The sequence below is a fragment of the Diabrotica undecimpunctata genome, chromosome 5 (genome assembly GCF_040954645.1).
Source record: "Diabrotica undecimpunctata isolate CICGRU chromosome 5, icDiaUnde3, whole genome shotgun sequence".
NCBI classification, from domain to species: Eukaryota; Metazoa; Arthropoda; class Insecta; order Coleoptera; family Chrysomelidae; genus Diabrotica; species Diabrotica undecimpunctata.
The window spans coordinates 44,281,057-44,294,194 of NC_092807.1; the positions used below are offsets into that span (position 1 = coordinate 44,281,057).

The 13,138-nt window shown below is 33.9% G+C and overlaps 1 protein-coding gene across 1 annotated transcript in view; it reads right to left on the minus strand.

Annotated features, from left to right (window-relative positions):
- LOC140441283 (acetylcholinesterase) overlaps positions 1–13,138 on the minus strand; it is an 823,341-nt gene that overhangs the window by 384,688 nt on the left and 425,515 nt on the right. The gene's annotated exons all lie outside the window — the stretch shown is intronic.

Here is a 13,138-nt window from a genome sequence, read left to right on the forward strand (position 1 = left end):
CTTCCACACTCGAAAAGTGTAAAGAATACAATGAACTTCTTCATTCGACGCATTTGTGGATTACAAAGACATACGACAAACAACACAATAACAGTCAAAGTAGAAGAAATGACTGACCCTAATGAAGCTGGCAATGAAGTAAGGCAGGGAGATTTCCTAAGTCCTCTATTGTTTAACCTAATTATGGATGAAATAATAAAAAAAGTAAGAACTAAAAATGGATACCGAATGAGAGAAAAACAACTTAAAATAATCTGATATGCAGACGACGCAAAACCCTTTCAAAGTAAAGATGTTTTACGTTACATTTTAATATAACTGCCTCAGAAAAATTGAGGGTAAAATACTATAGGACAGAGCTAAAAGTACAGATATACGACATAGATGCAAGGCGAAGGACATTAAGGACTGGGTAAGAAATAAAAGAGTAGAATGGAACAGTCATATAAGCCGAATGACAACAAATAGAGTAGTAAAGACAGCAGAAGAAGATTCACTAATAGGAAGACGATCGGTAAGAAGACCACAAAAACGATTAAACGACAGCTTAATGAACGCATATTGTAAAACAGACAGAAATATGTTTAGTTAAGGAAAAAAGAATAAGGCATTTGATTCCATAGAACTCTGGCCTGTATTAAAAGAAATGATTAACGCAAATGAAATGATGACTTCGGATATAAAATACTTCTAAAATACATACAAGACAATGCAACTATGCATATAAACGTAGCAGCAGGTACAACAATAAGCAAAATAATAAGGGGAAAGAAGTTAGACAGAGATACACAAATACTTGACAGAAACGTGACCGGCTAAACAACACAATTGCCGCAGAAGCCAATTCAGAAACTAAAACCCGCTTGGAAACTGAAAAGCATCTACACTTACAAAAGGCCGAAATATTTTATACCAAATTAAGGGAATATACAAATCTTGCTCGCAAAGACGAATAAGTTGATGTATTATGTTTTGATTACCGAAAAAAACTGCCACTGCCGCATATTTCCCCAAGCGACGTGTTCTATACCAGCCAGTTACCACAATACAACTTTTGTGTATAACCTGCTAAAAAAATAAAAGCTACTTTTTATATGTATAATGATGTCAATGACAAAAAAGGTTGTCACAAAGTGGTCAGTTATTTACATTAATATTTAACATACTTTATCCCGGAAACTGTTACAACAGTTTTTATTTTAGTACTTATTTTCGAACTGTTTTGATCAAAACAAAAATTACACCATAGTGCAGTTCTTTCATACATTTATTAATGTTTTCAATAGTAATAGCCAGCAAATTATACATCAGTTTCCAGAACCCGGTCCCAGCTTTCTACCGTGCGACTGTTGCTTTGGTCTAATTAAAAAAGAAAAACGAAAAGAAGAAATAATATACATCCACTACACACCTGAATGGAGAAAATTAGTCAAGAAAGCATCAAAACAGTTTTGCATAATAGATGTTATCTAGGATATGATTACGGATTTTTCTAATACTTTTAAACCTATTTTTAAAAAAGTCATAAGTTATCAATAAAAAGAAAGATTTAGCATATCCAAGTATCGTCTTCTCAAATATAAAAAAAGGTAGTACAGTATAGTGTTACAGCAAATCCCACGCTATATTCATCATTTGTCATCAAAAAACCTAATGCAGTTTTAGATTGTCCAAGTACTAAACTGAACAACAATTTCTACTTAAATAAACCGCAAAAATAGCAAATGTAATATATTTGGCAGATAAATACGTACCACCAATTCACAACTGGTACAACGAGCAAATATTAGTCACAAATCAAGATAAACAACAACAAGAAGAAGAACTGGACAGTGACAGTGGCGAAGTTGAAACTGAAGATTTCTAGTATTTTATGTTATATTGATCTTGTTTTCTTTGCTGAAAAGTTATTTTTTTGAAGCAAGCTTCTTTACTTGCGTTGTATTACTATTTTTTCTCCACGGTCAAATGCTAAGGCGAGCGTCACGGAACTAGTGCTACAAGATGGCGTCGTCACGCGTAGCGTCATAGAATTCAGCTCTTGACATCGATTCACTATTCTCATAAAATTCGTTTCTAGTCTTTATATATTTACTATAAACAGGTTTGCATTGCTTACTCTAAGCTTAATTACACTGTTTGGCAAAACAGATACATTAACACTGATAAATAAGAATTTAGAAATCCAGTACAATAATAACACATGCCTAAGAAACAAGACCCAATACAGCCACAACACAAAGGCTGCTGAAAACGGCAGAGATGGGAGTAGTGAGAAGAATTACGGTAATACGCTAAGAGATCGAAAGAGAATTGAAGACATTAGAAGAAAATGTAACCTACAGTGTAATAAATGAATGGACACAAAATAGAAAAAAAGAATGGAATAGTTACACATAAGCAGAATGAAGGAGACCCGTCTCGTCAAAAAAGCTGGAGGTAAGTCACCAATCGGCAGAAGAAGTATCGAATGACCGCTCAAAATATGGAGTGACAGCCTTTCATAGAGGTATTAGTCCGCAATGAATAAGCAGAATTGTTTAACACGGGAAAGAAGAAGGTTTAAATTAAACAACCGCATGAAAAATAACGTACAAAATGTCGATTAAATGAGATGTAAACAAATAAAGGATTGCAAAACTGGATTGCAGCAGCTAGAGATAGAGAGAACTGGAGACGTTTGGAGGAGGCCTATATCCAACAATGGATGTGAAAATGGGGCTGGATTATGAAACAAATAAAGAAATATCTGTCATTAAAAGTGAAACTGGAACAAACCATGAAGTGGAGATATCCAGGAGTGGCTAGTGTACCTGTTGAATACAAAGCACGTGGTGTTCTTGTGTATTAAGGTATAAAAAATGCTTATTAAAAGCTTAAAATTTTTATTTTAAAGAAGACCTTTTCGGAATAAAATCATTCCATCATCAGTTTACTAAAAGAGGGAGTAAAAATACCAATATTAAAAAACAAGTAAGTTAAAATTTAAATATATAGAAAGAACACGTTGGTTTTTTACTACTTACATAAAAAGTTGTTAAAAACATTGTATGACCACATAAAAACATTAGAAGGACATCAGTATTAAAAAAAAATGTTTTAATATGGTTTTTACCACAAGAATCTGTTATCTATATTGATAATTTTTTTACATCTTTACCTTTACTGACAAGGTTGAGAGATGAAAAGATACACTGTATCGGCACAATTAAAAAAGACAGAATTAAAAAAGCCCCACTCAAAGAAGTAAAAAAAGAAATTCGTAGAACTTCCCACGCTCTATATAGCGAAGAACATCAGCTCACTCTTGTTCGCTGGAATGACAATAATGAAGTTACTATGGCAACTAATATTTTAACTCCAGAAATATTTACTATAGGAAACTGTAACAGATGGTCCAGAAAAGACAGAAAAATTATAGCGGTCCCTCAACCAAACGTTGTGCAAATGTATAACAAGGGAATGGGTGGTGTAGACTTATTCGATAAGCTAAGAGGTTTATATAGAATTCAAATTTGATCCAAAAAATGGTATTGGGCGATATTTAGATTTTGCTTGAATGGGGCAATAGTCAACATGTGGCTTCTTTACCGCAACATTGAGGCAATTTCTTTATTAGAATTTTACAGACGAATTGTGGAGGCCCTGCTGACAGCTCCAGATATTCCAACACCACGTGGAGTACGTCCAAAATCTTCAAAACATGTTGCTGATGAAATTCGTTTGGATAATGTGGGTCATTTGGTGGACAAAATTGAAAAACAACGAAGGTGCGGCAAATGTGGCAAGTGTACCAAATATCGATGCATTAAATGTAATGTAGGACTTCAACCCGAGAAATGTTTTGTCAAATATCACACGTTGTAAATATTTTAAAATAAAACATATCTTATGAAATATTGTGTCCTTCATTGCCCAGCGTATGATATATCATACGTCAAAAAAAAGACAGTTACAAAGAAAAAAAAACGTAAATTTTGCACATTTCTATTAAAAACAACCTCTCTTTATTTCATTCTGAAGTTTTGATTCAATTTTGATAAAAATTTAATTTTGGGTTTTAATGGGTTAAAGAGTTGCTTTGAGTTAAAAAATTCAGTTGTGTTTTTTATTTTTTGTGTAATATTTGTGTACTTTTTGGAGGATCGATGCAAAAAACAGAAAACTCCAAGACTTTAATTTTCTTTTGTCGAAGTCTCAAAACAATATTTTGTTGTCAGTTTGGTATTAATTTATTTTCCAATACCAATACTTAACTGCTATTTTTTTCTATAAAAAAATCCTATAAATAAAAATATTGCAATGTTCTAATTGATTTTGCAAAAATTATAAAAGTGGAGTTGAACAGAACCGTTCACTATCAAAGGTGGCACATACGCAATGAGCAATGTCAAGTCAAATGCATACGCCTTGACAGTTCACGATATTTACACAAACAGAAATTTCAAGAATAAGTCTTAACTATTAAATTTATTAAAAGCTGTTGTTAGATACCTGTATCAACAAGTGTGAAGGGAAAATAGTTTATTTTCTGGTCTAATAATGTTGTCCAAAACCCATCCATAGTCTATTAATTACAAATAATCCTAATTTACATTTGTGCATCGTTTCATCATTACTCTTGTCGAAAAAATGTATTTCTCCAGGTATAATCAGAATATCAAAACATAAGAAATAATACTTTTATAAAGATATTGCAGAATTGTGGACGCTAAAAGTATCGATCATGAACAAAATTGAAGCATTAAAAATGTGGGTTCATAAACGAATGCTAAAGATACCTTGGACAGCAAGGAAAACTTATGAAGAAGTACTAAGGAGCGCCAACAAAGATAAAGAACTGCCAAATACTGTTAAACATCGAAAAATGTCTTATCTGGGACATATAGTAAGGGGAAGATATAAAATATTACAACTGATCCTTAAAGGCAAAAAAGAGGCCCGTAGAGGTGTAGGAAGAAAACAAGTTTCTTGGTTAAAAAACATTCGTGAATGGACACAGATATCAAATGCAGGACAATTATTCCATATTGCAGAAGATCGAGAAGCCTTCGCAATGGTGATCGCCAACATCAGATAATTCTAAAATGGCACGCGAAGAAGAAGAAAAAGTCATTTGATTGACCATTATTGGCTGCATTAGTGACCATTATAACAATGACATACATACTTAGCGAATTTCACCTAGCTAATATAAGAATTTACACTTATTTGACTAAAAGCACCCGACGCCACTGTATAATATTCATATTAGATTTAATATTTAAACACATATTAAAACAAATATTTAAGACATAATTATTAAGTTATTTAAGAGGTTCTTAGTTTATTATAGGTGCATATTCTGAAGCTCTCTGTATTTAATATGTTCCCATTTATTATTACTATATAAAGACCTACCTACCGTGAGTGAAGGTCGGAATTATAACCCCGAACATTTTTCTTTCTAACAAGTATTAAGAATAAATGAAGACGAGAAAGCAGGGAAATCGATAGATAAAAGGTATCGAATGCTGAAACTGAAAAGAAGAACTCGTAGTAGTCACCTGGGCTGAAAACGGCGGCGTCCTTGGAGGCCCCTGGACACAACCGTCCTTGGCCTCATCGCCGTCGTCGATCCAAACACAACGAGGAGTCGCGTCTAGTGATCACGCTGTTGCCAGCTGTAGCGCTTGCTCTGAGCTCCAGAATCCATCCGAAGGTGGTGTTTACTCGTGCCATGCGTCCTGGACAGACGATTGATTACCGGAGGGTAAGGGGGGCCAAACAGGCTAAGGGCAGGGGGGCTTCCAGGGGCAGTGCTTCATTATTTATATCGCTATTGAGTTGGGGCTAGTAGCTACTAGTGGTTTATTAGTTCATGGGATATACGATGATATGTACGTGTGTGTATGTCAAATACAGGAGTGGATTATTTCTCGAGAGTTTCATGTTTGCTTATATAGGGTGTATCAAATACAATAATTAACTGCAGCTGTTTGTTATTAATTATTGTGCACAAGCTGGGTTAGGTTATGTTATGCTTTCATGTAGTTACAGAAGTAGACCACCAAAACGCCTCCTTGAACGCTTAAAGTTTAGATTTTGTAATTTATTTTTATAATTTGTTGAGTTTTAATATTGCACAATAATTAAACAGACGAGATAAAACATTAACGACTACATATACCTACTGGCTTACTTATGAAGCAAAAATCTCAATTTTAAGACGGTCAAAAAGAAGTAAAAATTCTGAGCCAAGAATTTTAATAAATAGACATCTAGAGCTACCTTTACCTTAATATTTATGCCAATTTTCTGATAATTTGAAATTGTCAGTAATAAGTACTATCAGTTTAAAAATGTTATTTATGATATATATATATATATATATATATATATATATATATATATATATATATATATATATATATAAATATATAAATTAAGGATCACTCGAAGAGAGGTGGTTTTTTCGGTGAAGAAGCTAAAAAGATAAAACCCACCACTCTTCGAGTGATCCTTAATTTATATTGGATTAACGGTCGTACTTCTTTCGGGTACACGTAAACTCATCACCAATTACGATAAATACCCTCGTACATAGTACAAACTCATCACCGAAATAAAAGTAAGGATTTTCGAATAGACCCCAAGAGATTGGTAAATTCATTACTGGCCTACCTGCACCCCGTGGCAGGTATAGACTATGAACCCCTTGCAAACCGCTAATATTTATTAATTTGACAGAATAAATCTAAAATAGATGTATTAAATGCAAATGTAATATTGATTTTTATTTGGGAATTCTGCAAAATTCTATTGATAGGTACCTAAAACTATACGCCTAACAAAATTTCTCTTTATTTGCCCTTGTTCCCTTGTTTCTTTAACATGGATAGTGAGCTCCTCATTACGTTATGAGCCAACGCGGACTAAAAATGATATATATCAATAATTTCAAATTTCAATTGCGAATAACTCTGAAAACTGTTAGATACCAAAGTATGTATGTATATAAAACATGTATGTTACTTATGCAATATCAATTTCAGAAAAGTACGGTAATAATAATAAGTGTGAGTCAGTGTAATATTGAAGATAGTGTTCTATTAAAAACTACCTAAATCATGCCACATGCAACATCTCCTATAGCCAAAAATAATTTTTGGTGATCCACCAGTTCATTCTAGAGAACTTCGCTATTTTTCTTACTTGATAAAATTTCGATGTTTCGTGAACGGTGGTACAGTGAAACACCCTGCATATTTAGAAGTTGAAATCCAAACACAAATGTATGTCAATATTGTTCGTTAAAGTTTAAGAAATACTCTACATTTCTCTTGCTAGATATTTTTAATAAAAATTCAAAGTGCCAGTGGAATTGATCAATTCCACTTGTAACTTTAACATTATAACATATACGATCGAATAATGTAAGCTAAATTTAAATTAATAACATTTAACGGGTTTTTACCCATATACTTGGTGGCTCAAAACATGTACACCTAGACACACTGATGATGGAATATAGATTTCGAAAACGTTTTGTGATGTAGGCCGATTGAGTGTTTTAATTATATACCTTTTATAAAATATTATTATTTTGAGCATTCTTTCTCTCAATACGCTCCAAAATTTTTTTTGCAATTATTTACCATCCATAGCTTACCAAACCAAAAACTCGGTTTGGTAATCACTTACAAGAGGGGAGATTCCAACGGCAAGTGGCTGCACCACTTATTTGGCTGGCCATTTTTTGACCCAGAGTCGGCGATAGTTTTGTCAACGATTTCATGCGGATATCCCTAACTTGCCTTCATTTATTAAAATGGCCAATTATGTGGTAGAGAACTACGTAAGTAATCAGTCTCTTTTTCCTCTAACTGTTTTGGTCATCCCAGTCTAGCTATATACATTTCACCACAGATCCATGCGAATCCTTTTATTCCCATTTTAAAACCATTTTTACCATTCTCATCCCAATATCCTCACTATTGTATCTACGCTTCTACAGTATTAAATAATGGTGTTCATAAAACTGCAGAGTTTACATGTACCTGTCCTGTTTTCACAGCACAATATTTCTTTAAGTAGGCTTTAACCGTTTATAAAAGCCAGGAGACTATACTTAAGCATTTTGGTTCATTCTGTCATATTAATAGATTTCTAATTAGTTAATAAGTTGAGGACTATTTCCAATATAAACGTAAACAGCACATGCTCATAAGTAATTTCATTATAAAGTCACTATCGAAACCTATGCAACTGAATTTTCAGATCTCAAAAACGCTTAGATTGGCAAATACGTCGAATAGGCCACACCGTAAATTTGCTATTTTAAAGTAATTTGCTTAAAATAATTTGTAGATTTAATAAATTACCACATAAACAAGAAGTGTAACAGGTAACTGGCAATCTTTCGCATTAGAAACCAGCGCCTTGAGGCAAAAATACTAGTGATGAGTTTACCTATCTGCGGTGATGAGTTTACCTATCTCCAAAGGATGCCGGTGATCAGTTTACTATATCTCGGAGGGTCTAATAATTTTATGAGGGGCTATAAAGTGATGAGTTCGTACACGTCCCTCCTCTCTTCGATATATATATATATATATATATATATATATATATATATATATATATATATATATATATATCTAGATATTATATATATATATATATATTGTTATGCTATTTAAATTGTATTATATTGCTTACTTAGGAAAAATCCTGTCTATATTTATTAAATGAACTAATCTCCATTTAATCACAATAAATCAGCATTAATTAATTACAATCTCAGGCTATTTAAATTGTACGATTTACCTTTGATCGTGGATTCAAAATATTTTCCAATTGGCGTCCTAATCGGGATAGGTAATATGACCTGAATAAAATACATAGAATTTCAACTGAACTATATGTGAGATGTCCTTTATTTTAATGAAATTTTATACAACAATCAATCCTGTAATATTTGCAATATACTAACTTTAAATATATGAGAAGTTGTTTTCTATCATGGACCCAAATGTTATTTTACATTGATTTTTAATATGTGTTATAACTAAGCTCTTTTTATAATTCCTTTTTTTTTTAGTGATCGCAAAATTAACTGTCTCTATTATTTATTCAATTTACTTAATTAATAAATGAAAATCACACTCCGGCTCTAATGAAATTTGACTGACCCTTCCTTCTCTGCCGTTGCAATTCTATGGCCACGCCACAACAAAAAAATCCTTTCTCTGCTTCTGCTCCTATTGTGGTCCAGATGACGTACACCTTTCTCCTATCTGTCCTTGTATCTCCAAATGTTTCCGGCTTCGTCTGCTATTAATATTCTTAGGCCCTTTGGTTTTCTATCTCTCTGTACCCCGTTCCTCACACTGGTCAGCTTTTCCACCGCAAATAAACACACCCGGTAAATTACGTCTTCGGGACTTCAAACAAACACAAATCACAAAGCTCCTTCCTTCTTGGACGACGAAAACTGACTAACTAACCTTTTTTTCTCTCTCCTATCTCATAGCCAAAACCAAACCTCCTTGCATTCAAAATTTGACCAATAAAAATCATCCACCTCTTGTGAGTATATCGTTACCACCCAACTCTCTCTATAAAACGTCATTCGGGTAATTCCAGAAAACAAATCTTCTTTAATTATTCTAACTAAATCTATCTACTTTACAAATATTTCTTACTAATAGCTACAAACGATACCTGTTTCTCAATTCAATGTCTTTTGTTAATAAACTTTTACCGATATAATCTTTCGGGGAGAAAACCACCGCAAATCCCGGTCCATTGTTCAACACTTTCTATATACACTTTTATTCCGGGTAAAACCATTTCACAATAACCGACTTATTTAAATTTCTTATCGATAATATTTGAAAGTCTTGTCTCTGAGGCCTAATGAACAATTCTTCGAACAACTTAAAATACATATTTTGTCTTATACAGGATGTTTGAAAATTCATATGCCCGTGTCTTTATGAAATATCAATAATTTTAATTTTTATTTAAGTAATAAAATTTGTATATCGGTTTTTTATTGCTTATGGACATTCAAAAGTACAACAAATCCCCGCCTTTGTAATCGATAAAATTTATCAATTTATGCAACTAAATTTTCTCGAGGCAAAATAAACGCACTTCCTGTATGCTATCTGTACTTATGCTACGTATTATCCTATCCTACTATCTACTTTATACAAATTTAAATCTTCATTCGTGATATTTATATACATCATGGATATTATAAATACCTCTGATCTTTTCAGAATCCATATGTTTCAACTCATAGCTGTTTACTCCATCTTCGTTGTTTACTATGTATGGCCCTTCGAAAACAGGCATCAATTTTGCGCAAATACCGGTCTGAAGATTTGACACTCTTAATGCTCTTACCATTACTTTGTCACCCTTTTGGAAAGTTACTGGTCTTCGTTTCCTATTATGACCCTGTCTCTGGATGTATTTCTCATTGCTTCTTCTTAATCTCCTCTGAACGGTTTCTATAACCTGTCGATACTCTCTTTGTTCTGGATCTTCCCACGGTCTTATCGGCATGACGCCTTTCATGATGTATTCTGGTGTTTCTTTCGTTACTGTACTTGGCATGGAATTTAGGTACATCTCTATTTCTCCCAATTTTCTGTCCCATCGCCGATGTTGACCATCCGTTGCAATACGAAGAAATTTCGTTACCTCTTGTATAAATCGCTCAGAAGGATTACTTTGGGGATGCCTGATGCTTACAAAGTTCGTCTCGATTCCCCGTTCTCTAAGCTGTCCCTTGAAACGATCATTTCGGAAGTACGTTGCATTGTCTAGTAAAATTTTTCTTGGGGTTCCTACCGTAGCGATGAAATTGTCTATTTTTCTCAATATTTCTTCCCCTTTTGTGGTGCGGCAACTATATAATTTTACGTATTTTGAGAACACATCCACCATCACCAGAATATGCTTGTTCCTTTGCGTGGTCACAATTAGATCGCTTAACATGTCGATGGCTATAATGTCCAGGTTGTTCCGGGAAACAATGCTCTTTGCAATATTTTCGTTTTTAAAATTCCTGCTCTTGTATTTCTGGCATACTTCGCATTTCTGTGTGATCTCTTTTGCAATGCGGTAATCTTGTCGACTGATGTAGTTTTCCCTAAATACAAGCCATACCTTTCTACTGCCAATATGTCCATTTTCCTCGTGTAGTTTCTTGATGATTCTTTCTGCCAATGTCGGTGTCACTAAATATAATTCCTTTCCGTCTATTCTCTTAAAAAATATCTCGTTTTCTAGCTCTGCTCTTCTCTTTTCTCTTTCTTCTAGGCCTTCCTGGTCGGTCCTTATCTCATTTAACGAAAATATCCCTTCGTCTTGTGTCAGTATATTCAATCCCACATGTAATGTAATTGTCTCCTTTTTTCCTGTATCTTCGTCCCGTGTTAAAGCGTCAGCTATTATGTTGTCTTTCCCTTTGATGTATCGAAATTGGAAATCATACTCTTGTAAGAGCAGAATGCCTCTGTGTATTCTGTTATTTACCAATCGATTCTTCATGATGTGTATCAATGCTGCATGATCCGTTTCGATGGTGAATTTAGCTCCCAATAAGTAAAACCTTAATTTGTTTACGCAAAATAGTACACTGGCGAATTCCAACTCGGTGACACTGTATTTTCTCTCATGTGTTTTAGTCACTCGAGATATAAAACATATCGGAACCTCTTGGCCGTTTTGTATTTGCGACAACACTCCTGCAAATTTCTGTATCGACGCATCCGTACGGAGTATAAACGGCAAATTGTAAATAGGGTGATATATTTTTGTTCCTTTAGCAAATTCTTGTTTCAATATTTTGAAAGCTTCCTCCTGTTCTTCTTTCCAATTCCATTTTGTCCCTTTCTTTAACAATTTTATTAAAGGAATTTCTTTTTGGCTTAAATCGGGAATTAATTTCTTGAAATAATTTATCGTACCGAGAAACCCTCGCAATGTTTTTAGATTTGTTGGTCTTGGGTATTCGTCGATGAGCTTTACTCTGTCCTCGGCTAGACTTACAGTTTCGGTGTCAAGTTTGAAACCCAAATAAATCACTTCCTTTTGAAAAAATTGACATTTTTCAATGTTTAGTTTTAATCCCGCTGTGTCCAATTCTTTCAAAATTATTTTGATATGTTCCACATGACTCTGCATATCTTGTGAAAAAATTAATAAATCGTCGATGTAATGGACGATGAACTCTTCATGGTGATTCAAAATGGTATGCAAAGCTCGTACAAGTGCTGCACAGGCGCTTTGTAATCCAAACGGAACTACCTTAAATCGGTATACTATACCATCAATTGAAAAGGCAGTGTAGTTTCTACACTTTTCAGCCAAAGGTATTAACCAAAAACTATGCTTTAGATCAATTTTTGAGAAAATATGTGATCCCGTGATCCTTCCAAAAATGGCCTCGATATTTAACGGTGATTCATATTGTGATACTGTGTGTTGGTTGATATTTCGGGCATCTAAACAGAGTCTTAACTCTCCACTGCTCTTCTTCACTATCACAATTGGGTTAATATAGGGTGAGTCACATCTCTCAATGATTTGATCTTCCAACATTTTTTTGATTTCTTGCTTTACTTCTTGCCGATACTTATAAGGAATTGGATAAGTCTTCGATCGAAAATTTCTCAAGTTTTTCACCTCAAATGAGTGCTCGTATTTTGTGGCCACTCGGTTTTCCTCATTTATCAGCGTTTCATAGTCTCTTAAAATTATACGCAAATCATTTTCTTTGCCTTCTCCACATATCAATTTTTTTTCTCTCCCATCAAATTTTTCGCACATATTCACCGTGTACTCCGTGTCTTCTTCAAACACCACTGTCTCCATTGTGTCCTCTTCATTTTCCTTTGTGTTTTTTTTTGTTGGGCTCGTCTCTTCTTTTGAGGAATCCCAAGTTTTGCTTTTATTTCTTGTCAAAATTTTTCCATCTTCTTCTCCTGAGCTCGTCTCATCTTTTGAGGAATCCCAGGTTTTTTTTTCTTTGATCTTTTTCAGACCTTTTCCCCTCTTTCTTCCTTTTCCTTTCTTCGTCGCCAGGTTCATTTCCACCGTTTGTTCTTTCTCTGATTCGTCCGTAATTTGTTTCTCTTGT